This window comes from Ruditapes philippinarum, unplaced genomic scaffold (genome assembly GCF_026571515.1).
Source record: "Ruditapes philippinarum isolate M1 unplaced genomic scaffold, ASM2657151v2 ctg13188_1_1_1_1, whole genome shotgun sequence".
Classification (NCBI taxonomy): Eukaryota; Metazoa; Mollusca; class Bivalvia; order Venerida; family Veneridae; genus Ruditapes; species Ruditapes philippinarum.
This window is the reverse complement of record NW_026866472.1, coordinates 1-23,800: the sequence shown is the minus strand read 5'-3', so window position 1 is coordinate 23,800 and position 23,800 is coordinate 1. Positions and strand designations below refer to the sequence as shown.

Here is a 23,800-nt window from a genome sequence, read left to right as displayed (position 1 = left end):
AATGAATAAAAATTAAGAAGATATATTATTTATTTACATACAGACCAGCTGTTTATTATTTACAAGGGATAAAAATATAGATAAGAGGTGAAAAATGGAGTCTTTATATGACATTGTAGGTATCATGTAGCCACAACCCAATTTTGATTGATCATGTACCAGGGACAATAAAAATAAGTGATAGTGTACAGTCAGTATTTAAGAAATATGTATTAAAATGTATTAAAAATGTAAATAAATAAACAATATAGTTGTCTCACCGTTTAACGGCCACTTTTTAGGACCACTTTTAAAATTAATTATATATAATAAAAGAAACAATAGATTATTTACAATAAAAAGTATCTGACCTGTACACTATTACAACTTTTAAAAAATCTATACTTAATGGAGCTCTAAATGATTGTCACAAGAAGAAAACAAAACAAAAACAATAAAGTAATGTCGGCAACACCCATTGATAGGTAATTGGAAAATTTGTACAGCTGCTATATGAATGTACTATAAATGTGCTAAATGATATTTAAGTGAAATATACCAATACAAGTTAAAATTTGACATGGAGGAGATGCGCACCCAAGGAAGGAAGGCGACCATAAGTTACTATAGAAAATTTCCACTTAAAATAAAACCACTAAAGTAGGTATTATATTAGTGCCATATATATAGAAAACAGTTAGAATTCTAATTAAACAGCCTGGGAACGAGGTTTTCCCTGAGGTACGGGCCTGTCCACACGCTCAGGTCAACCCGCCCCAAACCTGTCTTTATCAAAAATTTATTTAAACATTACATTTATCATTTAAATTATAATTTGGCACCCCGGTTGGTAAAAGTTTAAACAGATTTCAGTATTTTCTTGTAAAGTGTTAATTTCCCCTCTGACAGATTATATTTATATGTTTTATGTATAGAATTTCCTTTATAATAATAATTTAAGGACATTTTGCCATTTATTCACCTTAGAAATCAGTTGTAATACATTCCATATGTTCCTTAATAATTGTATTGAGTATGTTTATAGAGTAGAACCAATAATAACACAAACATTTAAGTGGTGGGAGGACAACTCCTACTTATACCAGAAATTTTCCTTTTATAACTATAAATCTTATTTTTTCCCTATTATATTATCAAACATTGTTTTTCACTGAATAAAATTACATATTTATATTCTAAACAGATCATATTATAACCATTTGATCTTTTTATGGCTATTATTGATTGTTTCAAACAGCAAATTAAAAAAATGGACATCATTAGTCCAAATTTGAGTTGCTTCCCTTGTGTTATGTATAGCTATTATCTGAAGTTTAGTAATTTAAATATTAAGTTTACATGTCATAGGTAATTGGCCATATCTTTTTTAATTTTCAATAAATTTTGATGGGATTTTCTTTATTATCTTACTAAAAGATTGCTCTTAATTATTATAATAATGTGGCATTTGTAAACAAAGAACTTTTTCTTTTGGGGGAGTTTAAGTTGGTGTAATTTTTCTTGTTTATTGTTAAATTAACTATTTACCACATATTTGATATACTGTATAGGGAAATAACTACAACTTTTTTAATAAACCACAAAAATTAATGAGAATTCTTTTATTTAGACCCTTAATGGTGCTAGTTAATTATTATTAATTAATAGTATGGGTATTTCAATTGTATTTGGGTTTTATTTATGGTTTTACTGAGCCATATTATGTCAATAAATAAAAATTTCACTGATTTTCATAAATATCTGTATTATGATTTGTTTACTATCATAAATGCAAATTAAGCATTTTTGGCTGAACTAGCTATTAATCTAGTTTGTATTTAATGATTTGAGTTATCAATCAGCCATTAGTGAAAATTGGACAATTATTTGCTATATTTGATATTGTCAAAACTATAAATCCAGATAAAGGAACCGGTATCAGGGGACTGAGTATACAAACTGGGTACCATTAACACCTATTGATGAATTAAAATAAGATAAACAAATAGTGCAGTCTCTATATTGATGTCAGAGGGGAAGAAAAGTAGGATTTTACATTAAAGACCAGTCATGACTTCATATATTGATATGACTGCTTGGATCAAGGTCACAGTTGTATTTGGACAAATAAATTAACATTAAAGCCCCATCACTAATATACTTAGTCATAATGGGTTATTATTTGTTTAAATTTTATCTGTTAGACAACAGTTTAGAATGAATAACTCTTAAGCTTTAAAGATGTGTACTGAGTAATGTCTTTGGTGGGCTTAGTATATTTTGTGTGTTATATCCCAAACCTACAGCACCAAGTGCAGACCGCAGTTCATTTCTATGGTCCCTGAACTGGTCGCACTCATGCAATAGGTGGGTTATATTATATCTCACTCCGCATTGGGCACAATTGGGGCTCATTTGATTGATAAATTGGCCCGAATCCCCTGGTAATAGGGTTGTGCCCAACCTCAGTCTTGTTATAGCCCTATCTATTTTAAAATTATTTGAATATTGACTTGGGCGACTGAGCCCCACTGAGTTATTTATATGTTTTCCCTGATCCTGGCGGGTATTGAATTCAGCCTGCCACAAATTAACTATATATATTTTTTTATTTTGGAATATATCTCAGTGAGGGAGAGTGAGATTGATTCAGTGACATTGTTGAGGTTTAAGCCCATTTTGGCCGCCCTGTCTGCCTGTTCATTGCCTGAGATCCCTATATGTGCTGGACACCAAACTATGGTAACCTGTTTTCCTAGGTTTAGGACTTTATTATATAGAAGAATTATTTCATTTAATAAATCTGGTCTCGACTGACTGTTGTTGGATTTCAGTGAGATCAGTGAAGAAAGTGAATCAGAGAAAATGACAGCTTTTATTATATTACTGTCTTGGATCCAGCACATAGCATTTCTAATAACAAGGAGCTCGGCGGTATAGATGGATGTGTTATTGGTTAACCTATCATTTTTTTCATATTGTATGGAAGGTATAACTACTGGCCGAGGCAACCCTGCCAGAGTCCGGGTCCTTTGATCCATCCGTATAAATGTGTGTTTGACCTATATATTTGTTAATTAAAATTTTTGTTTCTGTATTTGCGAGATGCGGCAAATCAGATTTGTTCACTTTTTAATGTGATGTCAACCTCAGGCAAGGTCAGGGTCCACGGCGGAACCTCCATGGGCCGCTTCTAAACAATGTTTGAATCCTTGATACCACAGTCCTCCGCCAGGTCCTGCGTTGCAGCACCAAAGGGGAGGACTGGGTCTTTTAACCTATTTAGTTTATTATAAGTGGCCTTTTCCCAGCAGTCCACGTACCGGGTTATCTGCCTCAGAGGCTCGAACCCGGGTATAATATTTTAAGGTTTGTGATTTCCTCCTTATTGATAAAGGTACTATACCGGCCTCCACCTCCAGGTCCCTTGCAGGTGTGGGGTAAAGGGCCCCCAGGGCCAATCTGAGAGCAGTGTTTTGTACGGTGTCGAGTTTATTTAAATGCGTTTTCTTAGCACAAGAATAGATTTGAGCACCATAATCTACAGTTGAGTTCACACTAAACTTCCCACCCTTGTGCACTTCTAGTGCACTAGAGCTGAACTAGTAGTGCACACCGTGTGCACTTCTAGTGCACTAGACCATATGACTAGGCTGGCCAGTGAAGGTGACACTTAAATGGTTTATTGGATAATTGCATATCAAGTGACAGGGGGCATCCATTGTTAAGCTGCTGTAAGAAAAAAAACTTTGGAATATATGGCCTATTCATGAATATAAATAAGTAAATTTTAAAATCAGCAGTTTTAACATTTAGGTGATATAATGTTAAAGCTTAAAATTATTTTTTTTATTTATTGTAATCATATTTTTCTTAACCAGTATTAAGTGAATGTGTAAAATAATACCCCTATAAAATCAAATTTATAGAATCAATAAGGTTAAATTTAAATATGCTCCGTAATGGATAATTTAATAAGTGTTTTTAAAGCTGTTTTTTAATGTATTTCAATTTTCAAGTGCACAAATGGGAAAATCAATGTGATAATTCTGGCCCGATTAATTTAGTTTGTAACAATATAAACTTTTTTCATAAGCGCAAACAAATCAAGGAAAGGTTTATATTTAAGCTAAAATATTATTTCTATAATTTAAAATTCCCTTAGAGACTACCCAAATGTTCAAAAATTGGGAAAGAAAATATTAATACATTGTTTTTTAAAACAATCAAAAACTGTAAAAATTTTAAAGTTTTCAAATGTGTAATGTTTGGCATATGTTTTAAAGATATAAATAATTAAAATATTATACATAAAATAAATAAATTTTATAACTTTATTCATGATTTCAATATTGAAAATTTAATGTATAAAGGGAATACTTTTATTGAAGATGAAAATCTCAAGTCATGCTGTGTATTAGTATTTTCTGAGAGGGACTGTTCGTTATACAACTCTCCTGCTGATAAGAGGGCATCAGGGTAAATAACAAAGAACAGTCAATTTTGCAGATTATAAGTATGCAATGAAAATCCCTGGTTTTCTCAAAATGCATGTTAGACATAAGCCTGGGATTCATCAGGCGTTGGCACTCAGGCTTAAGTTAGTCATATAGATAAATGACCATATTTTTTTTATAATCAAATATACAAAAAAAATCATAATGGCATAAATGCATATTAGATATTATTTTCTCTAAAGCAGAATTTTCTATACTTATACACATTTCTTGCCATTCTGCATAATCACTTAATAACTTAAGAGGCAATTCCTAATGTTCAAGATTGAAAGAAAATATTAATTTATTGATTTTAAAACAATCCATACACTGTGATATTATATTTTTCAACCATGAAATGCTTGCATACTTTTTAAAGATATAAGTAATTAAAAATTTTCAATGAAATAAATAAAATTGATAACTTTATTCAAGATTTCTATATTGAAAATTTTATGTATAAAGGGAATGCTTTTATAATTATACAAGAGGAAAGTCTCAATACATGCTGTGTATTTTGGTATTTTTCTGAGAGCGACTGTTTTCATTACACTGGTCTCCTGCTGATAAGAGGGCCTCAGGGTAAATAACAAAAATGCAGATGTGTGCAATATTTATTCAAAATTTCCTGTGTTTTTTTTCCAAAATAAATGTAAGCATAGATAAATGAATATAATTTTTGTTATCATAATCAAATGTAAAAAAAATAATCATAATGGCATAAACGCATGTTAGATATTATTGTCATTATTGTCTTTGAAGTGGAATTTTCTAACCTTATCATAAAAACTGGTCAGTGTTAACCATTCTAGAATTACCTCATATTAATATTTATCCACAATTCTTGCAATTCTGCAATAAAATCTGCACTGGGAAATGTTAATTTTTTCTATTATAGATTTGACAAATTTGTCTTGTCAGTTTTAACACATTTAGAAGATAATATATTTTAAAGAAAATATTTAAAACTTTTGCAACTTCCATTTCACATGAATGCAGATCTTTTTTTTTTAAAATAAAATATCATACATGAGCAGAAAGCAGTTAAAGAAGATTAAAGTGTCAAAAGTCATGCTGTGTATTGGTGTTTTAATATAGTACCCTGCTGATAAGAAAGCCCCTCAGGGTAAATAACAAAAGGCAGATGATAAATATAAGTAGGCAATTCTGTGTTCTCTGGATATTGGTGCAAATAAATTTCATTACAAGTAGTACAAAAAGAAAACTGAACTATTTTTGCATTTTATAATAAACTCATAAAAATAATCATAATTTATTGCATAATTATGTTACAATGCCTGAAAAAAAGATTGGTGTTTTCTCAAGAAATAGAATTGAAAGATTTTCTATATTTTTGTTAATATCCATGTAAGTTAAAGTATACTAGTGTCCCACAGGTACATATCAATACTTAATCCACACATATCAATACTTATTCACATTTCATACATACCACCATTAGAATTATATAAATATTTATTTTCAGAATAATGTATATCATTTATATTAATCTTAGGTAAATCTCAGTTTGAGAAGGTAAGAGAGATTATAAATGAGATAAAATTGATAAAATTTAGGCCAATTATAAACATATTAATTCTTTAATGTATTAAAGGCTATTAATGCTTGAAATCATTACCTTTAACTAAAACAACAATAAGTTCAGATCAAAAATAACTAATTGTTATAATCCCCCCCCCACCTAAAAAAAAAACAAAAACAAAAAAAACAAAAAAACAAAAAATGACTTAAATTTGTTGAATTAGCATTTCAATGTTTCATATTTTCATAACCAGATTATAAAAAAATAGAATCATATTAAATATCAATTAATTTTATTTATTTATTCACTTATCAACATTAAAGTAATAATTATTTATATTTACTTATTCTAGCAATTAAGTTTTAAAGTACAAAATCAGTAAAATCAATGACTGAAAAATTATTGTTCAATTATTTTACGCCATATTTTACAAAATCCAATATTCTCAACTTCAAATTTATCATGAAAAAACTATAATACAGCTACCTTTTTGTAAAAGTTAAATTGCTATTCATTGAAATAAAAGGTAACTGCTTGAAACATATAATAGGTCTGGTGCACTACAAAGTGCACTAATGAAGTGCACTAGTAGTGCACTTTGAAGTGCACTAGTAGTGCACCTCTAATGCACTCCTAGTGCACTTTGTGTAACCTTTAGTGTGAACTTAACTGTATCTTTGAACGTATTAAGGATTTATATAGAAGTAATAGGCTATTCTTGTCAGTCCCAAAATCAATGCCTTTTAACATCCTCATGACATTTAAATCCTTTTTACATCTGTTGACCAAATCCTTGATATGCGGCCCGAATGTTAATTTTTGATCTAATAGTAAACCTAGGAATCGGACCGTTTTAACAAAATTAATGGGTGTACCACCTAAAGATACGTTCAAATTGTGCTTTTTTTGATTGCCAAATACAATACCCACAGTTTTAGTTTCAGATATTTTAAAGCCCCATTTTTGTGCCCATCCCCATAGAGAGTCCATGCCAGCTTGTGCATCCTTGGCTAGCTTAACCAAATTGGACCCAGATTTCCAGGTGCTGGAATCGTCAGCAAACTGGCTAATGACCATACCAGAACCTGAGAGAGATTCTGGTAAGCCGTTAATAATGATAGAAAATAGTAACGGCGAGAGGATCGAGCCCTGGGGTGTGCCACGCTCCACTGGCTCTGTGTCAGACATTGAACCCTCAACTCGAACCAATATTTTCCTGCCCTCTAGAAAAGACCTTAAATACTGGAAGCAGGCGCCTGTCACACCATGTTCTTTTAACTTATATAAAATACCAAAGTGCCATGTAAGGTCAAAAGCTGCTGTTAGGTCTAAAAAGATAGCTAGCACTGATCGTGATCTGTTTTTTGCTAGGATCACGTCGTGTTGCAGTCGAGCAAGCTGGTCTAAAGTGCTCCTACCCTTTCTGAATCCAGATTGAAAGGGGTTAATAATGTTTTTTTGATTCCAGCAGGTATTCTAAACGGGCCTTAACCATTCCCTCCAGCAATTTCCCTGAGTGAGATGTAAGGCTAATAGGTCTATAAGATTTTGGTTCTGTTTTGTCTTTACCATTTTTGTATATACATAATGTAGGTATGACACATGCCTCCTTCCAAGCATTGGGGTAAATCCCCTCAACCCACACCTTATTGTACAACCTGAGCCAGATGTCCAGCACCCCCTTTGGTAGGTGCCTGAACATCTGGTAGGTTATTCCATCCTTTCCCGCGGCGGAATCACGCCTTTTATTCAAACATGACCAAAATTCCGTGATAGTAAAAGGTAAATTTAAAGGCGTGTCATTTTCCCCCGGCTCATATATATTTTTGTTTTGTGACTCAAACTCAGCCTGGTATCTTAGGGTGTCTGGTAACATGTTTGAGTCACTGGAGACCTGTTTGTAGTGCTTTACTAGAAATTGAGCCTTTTCAAAGGGAGTTTTAGCATAATTTTGATTTAATCTTAATAATGGTACAGGATTTGTAGCAGAGCCTTTAATTCTTTTAATTTTCTGCCAAAATAATTTTGCACTACATTTCTGAGTGGACACTGACTCACAGAACTCTGACCAGTTTTCTTTTTTAGCTTGTAATATAGTATGTTTACAATTTGCTTCTGCTACTTCATAGGTTGTTAAATTTCCAGGACTTGGATTTTTTTAAAATTTATTTATAGATTTTTTTCTTTCCTGTACCGCTTTTTGACAATTTTCATTCCACCACGGGACAGACTTATGCCCACCTGCCCTCGGGGTGAAGGTCGGTATAGCCAGTCCACCCATGTCCATTATTTTTTCTGTTAAATTTTCAAGAAATATATTGATGTCATTACTGTAGACTTCCTCATAGGTAATATCCTGACATAATGTATGAAAAGTAGACCAATCTGCCTTTTCATAATTAATTTTTTTTTGTTTGGGTAAATTTTGGTTCTCATTGATTTTGGCATTTAGTGATATAATTAAAGGGAAGTGGTCAGATCCCATAGTATCATTTACTACACCCCAAGCCAAAGAAGCCGAAATTTTTGGGGAGGCTAAGGTAAGGTCTATACATGAGAGAGTACCTTGAGCCTTATTTAACCTAGTTGGTGAGCCATCATTTTAATTGAATTATCAATATGTATATTTTCTGAATTTAAAAATCTATTTATAAATTAAAACTATGTTTATAAGCATATACTGTGTATATGGTATAATCTCTTATTTTCCTATGTAATACAGATGAATGTTACATCATGGAGTTAAATATAAGATGGAGAAGAGACTGTGACGTCACACAGTTAAAATCGGTATAGGCAGAATTGTGTTACCGCAAGTTATCATATGTCGGAAGATTTTGCGAGAATTGATGTATCCTGGGTAAAAGTAGCCAAAATACCGCCATATTGAATTCCCGGAGGTCCATCAACAAAAAAGACTAAACATTTTTTACTTATATAAGAAGCAATAGTTATTTATTCTAAAACGTACAAAACACACTTTTCCACACAAATATTTCTCTGATGAAAATCCATGTCGGCAATGTCAACAATAATTCACCGATATCGCAAAAGTTAAACGATAGCGTGAAAATCGGAGACTAGCGGGAAAACCCGATTATCACCAAAGCGCGCAAAGGATTGTGGGTCTGAATCGGACTTGCGTCTATTTTCGGAGTGTCCTATCCGTTGTTTATATATCTGTGGTTATATGTATATATATATAAAAAAAACAGAGTGGCTGACTAGTCAGGTAAATAAACCAAACACACTAATAGTCAATATGACCTTGTATATAATTTTGTATGTCAACCAAAAGATCAAAAATATCTTAAATAATAAATAATGGTTGACCTATTAATCAATGATCTTATAATAAATAAGTTAAATACAAAATATTCAACTATATATGCTACTTAACAGGTGGTCGAACGTATAGCGGTGCGATACTCCTTTAAGCGAGGTGATTTCATGCGATACGCCCTAATGGCGGATTTACCCGTGTAAATACACGTCAGAATGAGTGTTTTTTATTAAGTTTTTCATAAATCTTCGGTTACAATTGCATATTTTGTATTGAGGATGTGAAGATAGGACCGACACACATTTCGTCAAAATTACAGAGGCCTAAATTCATAACTATAAAAGTTATTGAAGGTAAACTGACGGCAACTAATTTTTGGTCGGTGAATAAAATCGCTTAATGCAAGCTTATATTAATATAGTTAATTTCTTTTTTTTCTTTATTGTATAAGAGTAATCATAATTGAGTTGCATAGCAAGTACTTTTGTGCTCCGATATACATAGACGCTTACTGGTCAAAATATTTAAGTGTACGCTGGATTTGGGTGCGATAAATTAACTGTACGCTGTTAAAGGTTTGATATTTTTCATTATCACATCTGCTGTACATGTTTTCCTATGATTATACTAAGTATTTGCCCGTTTCCGGAATTCTGAAATCTTCTTCTTTCCTTAAAGATTAACTTGAAATAAAAGTTTGTATAACCATCTATATAAGTGTTTGGACTTAATTTGAATGATTAATAATAATTATCCTGTGATAATTAGGAGTTGATAAAAGGTAACCTTTACTCTAAGATCTTAGATAAAAAGTAGGAATTTGACCAAAATATGTAAGAATGAATTTAAAAAACCTATTAAGAAATCTTGTATAAATTAACATACTTTCAAAGCAGAACATTTCAGAAAAATAGCAGTTAATACATGTATGTTATATAAGGGCTGCTTTACTCCATGAGGTTCTAAGATCTTTTGTACATGCTGCTGTCAAACTGATATTTTTTCATATTATAAATAGAATTGAACATTTCAAACAACCTATTAAATACAGTGAAAGTACATTTCACTGCTGTTCTAGAGATAGAGACTGAGAACCAGGTGGTAAAAATCTTTAGGTGGTAAAATTCTATTTTTGTAGTGCACATAATTGTGGCCTGTCAGGAAAAAACACAAAACTACAATTTCAAAATTCAGTCAGTCATTGGACACCAAACAGCTCAGTGTCTGTCTTAGGAACAGCTGATGCTCATATTTGCAAATACACCGTTGTAAATGTTTCAGAGCAATTAAAACATTACAAATTGATTAACAAACAAAACTACTGCCAGATAGGTTAAGTACCACAAGTACAAATGCTGACACATGTGCAAATAAACAAAAAGCTTTTGAGTATATAATATTAGATTGAGTCACAATGCTTATGGAGTAGTATATAAATAACACATGGGTTTGTGGGTTACAGTTAAAATATCATCCAAAGGAAAATACTGTTAGCCAAGGTGTTAGCCGAGGGAAACAGTATTTTTAGGAGGGTTGATATTTTTACTGTTACTCACAAACGCTTGTGTGTTATTTATTTTATTTCCCGAACAGATACTGTAATCTATAATACTTTTATTTACATAAAAAACACTTGCCCAGATTTTATACTGTTAAAAAGTGCTGTTGGCCTGTAACGGTACAATTCTCTTGGTACACTTGCTTCAACTCCTTGTTGAAATTAATATTTACAAAAAAGTGAGGGGTAATACTATACATTAAATGATGCAGAGAAAGCCTAGTTTTAAAAGTAAAACTACTGGCAGATAAGTTAAATCACTAAAAGTATGAATGCTTTCATAAGCAAATACACAAAACTGTTTGGTATACACTGGTTATGGAGTAGTATAGTTATATATTCAAAGCGACAGAGCTAATGACAAACATCAGAATAACTGAAATACAATTATGTGCTCTGTATATAATATATAACATCCAATCCATAGAGGAAATCAAACCAGTTTTTTTTATAAATTTTAAGTTCCATTGCAAAAAAAAATAAATAAATGGAAGAAACAAAACGAATATTATCGTGACTATTGATTACTTGATAGAATTTCAAATTTATGTGCATAACTAATCTCATTTTAATGATTAACCTCTGTGAGAAAAGAATATTTAAATTAACTATATCATAGTATAATACATTAATTGACGCTGTTGTTTTTATTGACACTGTGGTTTTCATATGATTAACATAAAACTCAAAACTTGATATTTCATCAAAATTGAATAAGAATGTACTGTAATGAGGAAGTTACTACAGAAAAACATACCAACATTTGTGCGTACATTTAGTTTATCGGACCAAATATTAGGCGTACAGTAAGAAAACTGGAAATATTTTATATATTTTCGGATAGATATGGAAAACTACTCTTGTATATCGTTTTGTTTTCAAAATAAAACATGTTGGGACTTAAACTAATTGAATATCTCGTTTTAAAACGACTGATACATTATTCGTTTGCATGTGCATATCAGGTTGACAGTTGAATTTGCAACAACAAATACCTCAATAACTTCCTCAATTCTACAAAATTTAGTATTTTATTTTGACAATCATGCACAATTATAAGTTTTGATCAGCATGCACAATGCTATTCTTAAAAAAATTACAACAGACAACAAATATTTGGAAAAAAAAATGCTCATATCCACTTTCGTTTTCGCTCCAGTCCGCCATTAGGGCGTATCGCATGAATTCACCTCGCTTAAAGGAGTATCGCACCGCTATACGTTCGACCCCCTGCTTAAACAGTAGTTATTTATACTGATGATTACTTTATAAATGAGAACATATAGCTAGAGGATGAACGGGTTGGTATGGAGCTGGTATGGTACGTGACGTCTAGTATGTAGGTGGGAGGGGTACCGCTTGGCTGACGATCAACGTAGATTGTAGACTGTGAAACGAGTGTGTATGCCGTAGATAGTGACGATCAATAACGATGTAGTGTGCCAATATAATGTAACGTGTCTGTGCTTATAAAATGTCTTTTTATATCATAAAACTATAATGTTTGTAAATATTTTTTCTTTATTTACAATATGGCCTCCACCGGAAGCGGGTGAAGGGAGACAACTGTATCTGTCTGAGCGGTGTTTATCGGCTATTTAACACCGGTATTGTCGTTTTGGTGCGAAAAATTAACCACTCAGGCCTACGGCTTTCATGGTCAATTCTTACGCATGATAAACACCGCTAAGACCGGTGTTAATTCTTAAATAACACACACTTTTGGTTCTTCTATATTCAATAGGGAACAATGTGGGTCGTGTTAGAAAATATATTCTTGCATAGCAGACTGGCGTTTCCGTGAGTTTTACCCATGCCAGAAATTCCATCTGGCATGGGGGGTGCCAGATGAGTCGCGTGCCAAACAACAACGTCATTTTAGCGCACTTTATGAATGAACCGCGTTAAAATGACGTCGTTTTAGAAGGGAAATATGTGCTTAGGATGACGTCATTTCGCCGTTGTTATTTAAGTTGTAAGTTCATACGCTATTGTAAGAAAATAGTTATTGATGAAATGACTTTAATTTCCATGAACATATATCATATTGATGTAAACCATTTTAGATATGAAATAATATGGCAGAATATGCAAGAAAAAATATCTAACATATGTTTGCGGTTCGGACCGGAATATCCGTCCCTCGGGAACCCGCCCATGGGCGGTAACTCGGCAAGCCTCGTTACCGCCCAATGGGCGGGTCCCCTCGGGACGGATATTCCGGTCCGAACCGCAACATATGACAGATATTATTATTACATTTTTCAGCTGGATCTAATATATCAACTAATGACAGACTACTCGTATACAATTTCCTGTCTTTTTGCTGGAATTTACATAGCTGATGTAAGTGTTCATAGGGAACTAACCGATTAACTCTTCGTGTTTTTTACATAGTTTAATAAATAACGACAATCTACAAATTGAAGCAGCCCTTACAAAAAAGGAACGAGTAAGACTTGTACGATATGATATTAATTCCTAAGTGACCAATAATCTTTATTGTTGTCTACTTAGATGAAATTAACCAAAAAAATCCTAAGCCAACACAAATTTTCAAATTAATATATTTTCAGAGGCATTTGCAATTCATCACTTTTGTGTGGCAGCGTGGCCGAGTGGTTAACGCGCCGGACTAGTCTTAGAATTTCTGACCGCTTTGGTTCAAACCCTGTCAGGGGCAAGCCGTTGTTTCCTTGAGCAAGAAACTTTACATTCATTGCTTAGTAATGGTTGGTTCATGGAACGGATTCGAGAGCTTTACTATAAGCTTATAGCTTCCAATACAATCGAACTAAAATAAATTTGTACATGTATAAACTAAATTATCCCTTTTGTGACATATTAAAAAAAGGATCTTTCAAATGTTACCACATATACACATTCATGTAAAATAACCCTGCCCTGTCTGATATTTGTAGTGTAACGATAACCTGGATTAAATTCATGTATAAGATACCGGTAGGAAGTTAGCAGTGGCAGTGAGCAGTAGCAGTAGCAAAGTTATAAAACATGAAATTGGCAGTAGTAGAGCAGTAGCAGTAGCGCAGCAGTAGCAGTAGCAGAACAGTTGCATTAGCAAAGTTATAAAACGTGGTTGGCAGTAGCAGTAGCACAGCAGTAGCAGTAGCACAGCAGTAGCAGTAGCAAAATTATAAAGCGTGAAGTTGGCAGTAGCAGTAGCAAAATTATAAAACGTGAAATTGGCAGTAGCAAAAGCACAGAAGTAACAGTAGCGCAGCAGAAGCAGTAGCTAACTTATAAAACGTGAAGTTGGCAGTAGCAGTGGCACTGCAGTAGCAATAGCAAAATTATAAAACGTGAAGTGTGTCAGAGTGTCCGAGAATCAGTCGCAGACCAAAGAAATGAAACGTGTGCCTAGAAGTCAAACATGTCATAAACGCCATTGGCTATACAAAATTACAGAAAGTCTGCGAGTGTCACAGAATCTGGCAGGTCCTTAGAAGTCTGAATAGTCATTATCTGCATTGGTACCAACATTCCTTAAAGTCTGCGAGTATTAAACATTAAGTCGCAGGCCAATGAAAAATACACTTTAAGGTCCCTAGAAGTAAAAAAATCATTATTTCTATTGGCACCAACATACCTGAACGTCTTCAAGTGCCTCATACGTGCCTAGAAGTCGAACATGTCAATAAAACATTGGCAACAATAAACCCTGGAACTCTACGAGTGTTAATTTTGCTACTGCTGTACAACTTTTACTGCCAACTTCACGTTTTATAATTTTGCTACTGCTGTGCTACTGCTACTGCCAACTTCACGTTTTATAATTTTGCTACTGCTGTGCCACTGCTACTGCCAACTTCACGTTTCATGTGTCACATGCATCATTAGCCGCAGGTATCACGCGATGCACCATTTGTAGAAAATCATGTCTTAATATTGTTATGAATATTTCCACACAGCATGTGTTATATGTATCATGCATCTGCCGGTATCAAGCCAAACCATGTCTTTTATTGTAATGACTATTACCACACATCATTTGTCTAATGTATCTTGTATCTGCGTGTATCAAGCGAAACACTCACTTTGTTGAAAATCATGTCTCATATTGTAATGGATATTCCGACGCATCATGCGTTAAATGTATCATATATCCGCAGGATTCAAGCGATTCGCGGTATGTAGAAGATCATGTCGTCAACGATGCAGGAGAAGCGGATGGTGACTACATAATAAATGATTTCGCTAGATGGGCAGAGGCTTCAATACGTCATTTTAATTATGACCATGCTGCTTTGCTTACAGGGTAAGGAAATGTTTCTTCTTTTTTCCTTTTATATTTAAGAAATAATATATCCCAAACAGTGAATTTATCGCCCAATAACATCACCGTCTAGAGTTCGGATGCGATGAAGGGCGTAGCAAGAGGGAGTAGCAAATATAATGCTGCCGTACGTGATATTTAAAGCTAAATTGCACCAGGGTTGCGTTTCACTAACGCACTTTCGTTATCAGAAATCAAAATTGAACATAACTCTTTGCGTCAGCAGAACATACGTTTTATTTTCGTTTTACTAAACTTTCTTAGCTATATATATATATGCATTTGTGTAATTTTAAACGTAAAGTAACGCTCACTTACTGCTGGCGTAAGTTGCACGTTCTGTATAGTGAAACGCAACTAACGTAAATTTACGTTTTGCGTAAGTCCCAAATTTACATAAAAAGATACGTTAAACTTACGTAATGTTAGTGAAACGCTCGTCTGGTTTGTTTCCGTACATATTATCAACAGTGATTTTATTGCATAATAACACACACTTTCGGTTCTTCTATGTTCAATAGGGAAAATGCGGGTCGTGTTAGAATTCTCAATATTTCATATATTTCTATAAGTATATAATAAAAAATACTATTTTTTAAATCTACCCTAATTTTCATTCAAAATGTTGATGGTAAAATTAAAAAAAAACAAGATGACAAAAAAAAAAGAAAAAAACGCAATTATTGATAGAAGGAGCCTTGTTGAAGACGTTTGTAGGTAATGTAGAAGTTAAATAGATGTATATGGGCTTGCTTTGAATTCACGTATGACTTGTACATGCTCAGTATCTTGTAGTATTTTTGAATATTTTTTCAAACATTTTGAACAAATCTTTTCGAATTTAATGCCATTCAATGTTAAATGTCGAATTATTATGAGCGATACAATCAGTTTGGGATATATTATTTCTTAGTTATACTTAATATTGGTGCAAGTCATGTACTCGGTAGCTTGCACTTTATAGTACAGCCCCGTGAATAAGCTCAATAAATCTGCGCTTGCAATATTTTCAATTTTGTCGTTTAAGACATTCTTTATGGATTCTGTTTCTATATACTTCATCAATAACGCAAAGATTAATCCTAAAATATGTCAATTAAGCGACATTATTTACAATAGTATTTGTTTATCAAATAATTCATTACTGTTAAATACATATTATCAAATGAAAATGAAGGTCCATGTGTTATACTGTAAACCATTGAATGACAAATTTGGTTTTCAGGAGAAAAAAATCATAATGTTGACACAATTTCATATTTGAATTAAATATGATAATATATATTTACTAGAAGCGGTTTTTGTTAGTAAGTACAACACCGAAAGTTACACTTAAATGGACTTACAAAAAATTCGTTTCCCTAAATTTCGATAATTTTAAGTAAAAAATCACCATAAAGTTAGAATGTGTGTTGTCTGAAACAAATGCGGTCATGTTTGTGCTGGTTAACCCTAATTCGATAAGAAGTAAAAAAATTCTAGTTCATAGTCTACTAATTTTTATTGATATTTTGTTTTCTTTATATTTATATTTAGGCGCGATATCGGAACGAAAGAAGATGGTAAATTTACAAATGCTCTATACGGTATACACACTAATACATAGTAAAATATTGATTTGTTTCAATTAAATCTCATCATTTTTAGCTCACCTGTCACAAAGTGACAGGGTGAGCTTTTGTGATCGCTTTTCGTCCGGCGTCCGTCCGTCCGTCGTCCGTCCGTAAACTTTTACTTTAAATGACATCTCCTCATAAACCACTAAGCCAATTTCATCCAAACTTCACAGGAATGTTCCTTTGGTGGTCACCTTTAAAAATTGTTCAAAGAATTTAATTCCATGCAGAACTCTGGTTGCCATGGCAACCAAAAGAAAAAACTTTAAATATCTTCTTCTAAAAAAGCCAAAGAGCTAAAGCTTAGATATTTGGCATGAAACATCTTCTAATGAGTGTCTACCAAGTTTGTTCAAATAAAAGCCTTGGGGTCAAAATTGGCCCCGCCCCAGGGGGTCATTGATTTTCCCTATATGCATAAAGTAAAAACTTAAAAAATCTTCTTTGAAAAAACCCAAATAGCTAGAGTTTAGATATTAAGCATGAAACATCTTCTAGTGAGTGTCTACCAAGTTTGTTCAAATAAAAGCCCTGGGGTCAAAATTGGCCCCGCCCCAGGGGGTCTTTAATTTTCCCTATATGCATATAGTAAAAACTTAAAAGATCTTCTTTTAAAGAACCCAAAGAGCTAGAGCTAAGATATTAAGCATGAAACATTTTCTAATGAGTGTCTACCAAGTTTGTTCCAATAAAAGCCCTGGGGTAAAAATTGGCCCCGCCCTCGGGGGTCATTGATTTTCCCTATATGCATATAGTAAAAACTTAAAAAATCTTCTTTTAAAGAACTCAAAGAGCTAGAGCTAAGATATTTAGCATGAAACATGTTCTAATGGGTGTCTACCAAGTTTGTTCATATAAAAGCCCTGGGGTCAAAATTGGCCCCGCCCCGGGGGTCATTGATTTTCCTAATATGTGTATAGCAAAAACTTCAAAAATCTTCTTTGAAAAAACCCAAATAGCTAGAGTTTAGATATTAAGCATGAAACATCTTCTAGTGAGTGTCTACAAATTTTGTTCAAATAAAAGCCCTGGAGTCAAGATTGGCCCAGCCCCGGGTGTTATTGATTTTCCTTATATGTGTATAGCAAAAACTTAAAAATCTTCTTTGAAAAAAACCCAAAGAGCTAGAGTTTAGATATTAAGTATGAAACATCTTCTAGTAAGTGTCTACAAAGTTTGTTCAAATAAAAGCCCTGGGTTCAAAACTGGCCCTGTCCCAGGGGTGTCATTGTTTTTAACTATATGTGTATAGTAAAAACTTAAAAAATCTTCTTTTAAAAAACCCAATGAGCTAGAGCTTAGATGGTTAGCATGAAACATCTTCTTATGGGTGTTTACCAAGTTTGTTCAAATAAAAGCCCTTGGGTTAAAATTGGCCCTGCCGGGGGGAAGCAAGGGGGGGGGGGAGATAGATTGTTGTTTTTCATTATATGTGTGTTGTAAAACTTAACATCATGAAACATCTTCTAATGGGTGTCTTCCAAGTTTGTTCAAATAAAAGTCCTGGGGTTTTAACTGGCCCCGCTCCGGGTGCCTTTATACAGGTGAGCGACCTCAGGGCCATCATGGCCCTCTTGTTGTGTTTCTCAACACAACTGTGAGACTGTTATATAACTATATTTTAAAATACTCAAGTCCTGTTTACATTAATATAAGCAAATTAAGAAACAGATTGTTTCAGTTTTCAATGTTCGGAACTGGTTACACCGGTGCTTGGAGTCTGGGTGGTAGCATGCATTTACAATTTCCGTTCGTGAACAGGCTTACCAATTGTGAAACCGAGCCTGCAACTTTTTTCAAATTCGTCATTTTGAGTGCTCCTTAAGGTTTCAATTTTTCTATTTCATAAAAATAAATATATCTGCTTATTCTTTTTTGATAAAAAGTTATGATTCGTATTTTAAGGTGTTGCATATTTGGCCGGAGTTTGTACAAGTAATGCATATTCTATCAATGAAATGACAGCATTCAAACCGTCGATATCAATTGTTGTCGCACATGAGATTGGACATAAGTAAGTTAATTACACTGTTACTTGTTGTTGTTTTTTCTGTTAGTATTTTGTAGAAAGTGATAAGTTAAAGAATTTCGTCGGAGTCAAGTGATACAGTGTCTTTAAGAACCGCACTAAATGTAACTCAGCTTTTCCTTGCATATCAGACTGGATTATCTACTGTTTAAACAACCGGTGCTAGAAAATCCCGTCTTTCACCCCATGTAAGATAAGTCACGAGCTTTAAATGACGGCATATCCGCGTGCCTTTTTGAACGATTTGTATTTTTAGAATGACGTCTTTTAACCGTTATATGAATGAAGTTGGAAGTTGTTAGTTCATACGCTACTATAAGAAAAAAAGGACGTAATGAGAATATCAGTTTTCGTAATTTCTGTTCTGAAAGTAATTGATATGTAATATGCAAGAGAAAGAATCAAGCACCGGCTGTCGGTACAGACGGGAATATCTAGCTCTCGGGTAACTGTTTAACAGAAACTCGGCCGAGCCTCGTTACGGCCGTAAACAGTCACCCTCGAGCTAGATATTCCGGTCTGTACTAGTAGCCGGTGTAAGATTCATATAATTTGGTCGTTTTCCAATTGTTTATTACTTGAAAATTTCAAAAAATGTTAACTATGAAACTGAGAGGTCAATATTAGCCAGTGTCCATTGGGACGGTTATTGAGTGCCGTAAATAGCGACCGTTACATAGAAAATCTAACGTCATTTTTATACGCCCGTTTGAAAAACGGGACGTATTATGGGAACGCCCCTGGCTGTCCAATTTTGTCCGGAGCATATCTCCTACATGTATGGAGGAATTTTAATGAAACTTCATAGAAATGTTCACCACTATGAGGAGCAGTGTCGCACACATGAACCAGGTCTCTAGGTCAAAGGTCAAGGTCACAGATAGAGCTCATTGAAAAATGCTTGTCCGGAGCAAAACTTCCACATGTATAGAGGGATTTCAATATTACTTGGCACAAATGTTCACCATTGTGAGGCGGAGTGTCGCGCGCAAGATTCATGTCCTTGCGGCCAAGGTCAAGGTCACACATAGAGGTCAAAGTTCAGATAAAAATATGAAGATGTGTATATGGACCATTTAGTCATCATTTATTGAGGGATTGTAACACAAATGGTCATTATCAAGACTATGGCTGTGATACATATAATTTAGGTCAATATATACAAGGTCAAGGTCACTAAAGATGATGAAATATCCAGATTTTGTCCGGAGCATATCTCCTACACGCATGGAGGGATTTTAATGAAATTTCAGAGAAATGTTCACCATTATGAGAAGCCATGTCACGCACATGAACTAGGTCTCTAGGTCAAAGGTCAAGGTCACACTTAGAGCTCATTGAAAAACGCTTGTCCGGAGCAAAACTTCCACATGCATAGAGGGATAACATAATAACTTGGCACAAATGTTCACCATTGTGAGGCGGAGTGTCGCGCACAAAATTCAGGTCCCTGCAGCCAAGGTCAAGGTCACACATAGAGGTCACAGTTTAGATAAAAATATGAAGATGTGTATAGGGACGATTTAATCATCATTTATTGAGGGATTGTAACACAAATGGTCATTATCATGACTACGGCTGTGACACATGTACTTTAGGTCAATATATGCAAGGTCAAGGTCACTAAAAATGGTGAAATATCCAGATTTTGTCTGGAGCATATCTCCTACATGTATGGAAGAATTTTTATAATACTTTATGAAAATGTTCACCACCATGATATGTATTGCTCCATGCATGATCCAGGTCTCCAGGTCAAAGGTCAAGGTCACACTTAGAGCTCATTGAAAAACGCTTGTCTGGAGCAAAACTTCTACATTCATAGGGGGATTTCAATATAACTTGGCACAAATGTTCACCATTGTTAGCCATTTAGTCATCATTTATTGATGGATTGTAGCACAAATGGTAACTATCATGACTACATGTGTGACACATTTAATTTAGGTTAATATTTGCAAGGTCAAGGTCACTGGAGATGATTAAATATCCAGATGTTGTCCGGAGCATATTTTCTACATGCATGGAGGAATTTTAATGTTACTTTATAGAATTGTTCACCACCATGAGACGTAGTGCCCTGCACATGAACTAAGTCTCTAGGTCAAAGGTGAAGGTCACAGTTATAGCTCATAGAAAAACGCTTGTCTGGAGAAAACTTCTACATGCATAGAGGGATTTTAATATAATTTGGCACAAATGTTCATCATTGTGAGGCTGAGTGCCGTGCATAAAATTCAGGTCCCTGCGACCAAGGTCAAGGTCACACATCCTGTGCATATCTTCCCTACTGATTTGTTTTAAGGTTCATTTAACAACACAGTGCCAAGAATAAAAACTTGCTTGCTAGATAACACTTATCCATAATGCCCCCATCTCCATCTAAAGCTTTCGTAAACGGGCGTATTTTGTGACTATGGCACCCTTGTTCTCTTTCTGTTTTATTTTTAACTTCTCGTACCTAAGTTCGTTATAGTTTATCAAATAAATATCAAAAGTATACAAAATAATGAAAATTAAATTCAAAAGCTGAAAATATAAAATATCAGAAATTCTGATATATCGGACCGTGGTGGCAGAGATCTCTGTACTCATAAGGGGAGATCACTGCGTAGGAGATTGGTTTAGTTGTACAGTTAATGGTTGCTTCCCTTTACTTGATATCCATTAATGCTATGTTATATAATTATATGATCATACCTCTCTGATACCTAGGCATTCTCACTTAAGCTCCGGTCTTAACAACATGTATTAAATGGTTATAATAAATAAAAGAATCGTTTGAATCTTGTTATCATCCATGCAACATAACATTGTTGAACTTTGCAGATTTCATAGAGTGGTCAGCTACATAGTTTATTTCATTGTTTAATATTTTTCTCATTAATCGTTTCGTTTCGGTTTCAGTTTAGGATCACATCATGATGGTTATACGAATAGCTGTCCGTATGGAGGTATCATGACGCCCTATCTTAAAATATCCTATGACTCATCCAAGAACCTAAAAATTTGGCGGTTTTCGTCTTGTTCACAGACATATTTTGACACTCATATCACCTTTTTGAATCAAGTGTAAGTTTAAAGTTTAATTAGTGGTGAATATGATTAATTATCTTTATTTCATGCTTTCAAGTGTTTTACTGTAATATATCAGATGATTATATTCTGATAAAGCACTAAAGTCTGTCCCATCAAATTTGAACATTCCATTTTTAATTTAATATATTAGTAAAATCATTTATATTAATGTCATGTTAACCCTGACGTCAATATCTCTAGGCATGTTTTTCATTTTTTTCATAAAGTCAGTAATATGGTCAAAATGTTAAAATTATATTTTTTCCCGTTGACTTACGTTGTAACCTGACGTGACGTCCATTTCAAAATGGCGGCGCCCATATGGACATCATTTAGGGTTCTTCGAATCTCACAATTAGCGTGAAAAGTACTCCGTAATTATAAAAGAAATGATTATTCCTATTTACTTCCTGGTCAATAACTAAATGTTATCATTAAAATGAAATATGAGAACAAAGTTGGTGTCAAAAAGGCAATTTTACTAGCAAACGATTATTTAAAATAATCAAAATCACTTGAAGTGAAAATATCAGTAACCGCGTATCTTGAATCGTAGGGGAGCGGAAACACTAGCTAGAAGACTATAACAAATGGTTCTTCGCTAATTAATGTTTAATTACATAATTTCTGTAAATTTTTCAATTTCCCCTTGAAAACGAAAAAAAAAAAAATGAAAATACGAAAAAATTTTAAAAAATGGTTATTCTACGGGGCCCTGTTTTGCGTTTTAAAAAATTTCCGTTTGGTTTTAACTTTTCCCCAAAAATTTGGGCCCCCTAAAAGAAAAGGGGAAAATAAAAAACCTTTTAAAATTTTTTCTTAAAAAACGGCTTTTAATTTTTGTAGGGAAAAAATAAAATTAAAATTTTAAATTTTTATTTTTCCCCCGTTAAAAATTTATCCTGGGAAAAAAAACCGGGGGGTAAATTTTATATTTTTTCAAAAAATTGTGCGTAAATTTATTTTAAAAAAAACCCTCCATTAATATTTCCCCTAAAATTTTTTTTAAAAATAAAAAACGAAGGCCTTTTTTTTACTAAAAAATTTTTTTTGTTTAAAAATTACAAAAAATTTTTAACTCCTTTTCCCCCGTCTCACAATTCAACAAAATGTCCAGAAATACCCAAAGGGGTACGGCTCATTGAATGTTCACAAAATATGTATTTGATGGTAGAAATATATTCCTAGCCGGACTAGGTTCTCTCCCTTGTTTTATTTTCTCTATTTTAGAAGATCTTGAACTTTTTCTGAATGATGATCCATCGTGTGGTTTAAATATTGATGAAATCCTGCTTGTCATTATGTTGTTTGCTGATAACATGGTGCTTTTTAGTAATACTCCCGTTGATCTTCAATGCAAGCTCGACTTGTTAAAATTATATTGTGATCGCTGGGTCTTATTGTCAATACTGAAAGAACTAAGGCTGTGGTTTTCCGAAAGCGAGGTTATATAAGACCCGACTAGCACTGGCATTACGCGAACTCCTCTCTTGGAGTTGTCGATAATTTTAATTACCTGGGCACTGTGTTTTCTTACAACGGCTCTATAAAGTAAACCAAGACACACTAATTGGTAAAGGCTTTAAATGTACTGGAATTTTACTATCGCGCCTTCAATTCAATGTAGCCCGAGTGACATAATGCTGCGCATCCGAACGACAGTGCTTTTTATCAAGCAATAAATTCACCGATTTGAATAATTATATTATTTTGATTCTAACACGACATCAACAAATAAATGCTGCCGTACCTGGTATTTAGCTAAATTGTGCCTGATTGTCTCCGTACTACGCGTGTCTCATTTTAGTGGTTACGTCACAGGCATATAATGATTACGTCACATGTCTAAATATAGAACGTCAACACTGGTTTATTGCATAATAACACTATTCAATATGGAAAAATGCGGGGTCGTGTTTCAATT

The 23,800-nt window shown here is 33.7% G+C and overlaps 1 long non-coding RNA gene across 1 annotated transcript; it reads left to right on the top strand.

The window, feature by feature from the left end:
- Nucleotides 1-4,256: 4,256 nt before the first annotated feature.
- Nucleotides 4,257-22,447, top strand: LOC132732594 (uncharacterized). The gene is made up of 3 exons (XR_009626071.1): nucleotides 4,257-13,205; nucleotides 14,990-18,783; nucleotides 21,706-22,447. It is a non-coding gene; the product is annotated as an uncharacterized LOC132732594 (long non-coding RNA).
- Nucleotides 22,448-23,800: the final 1,353 nt, after the last annotated feature.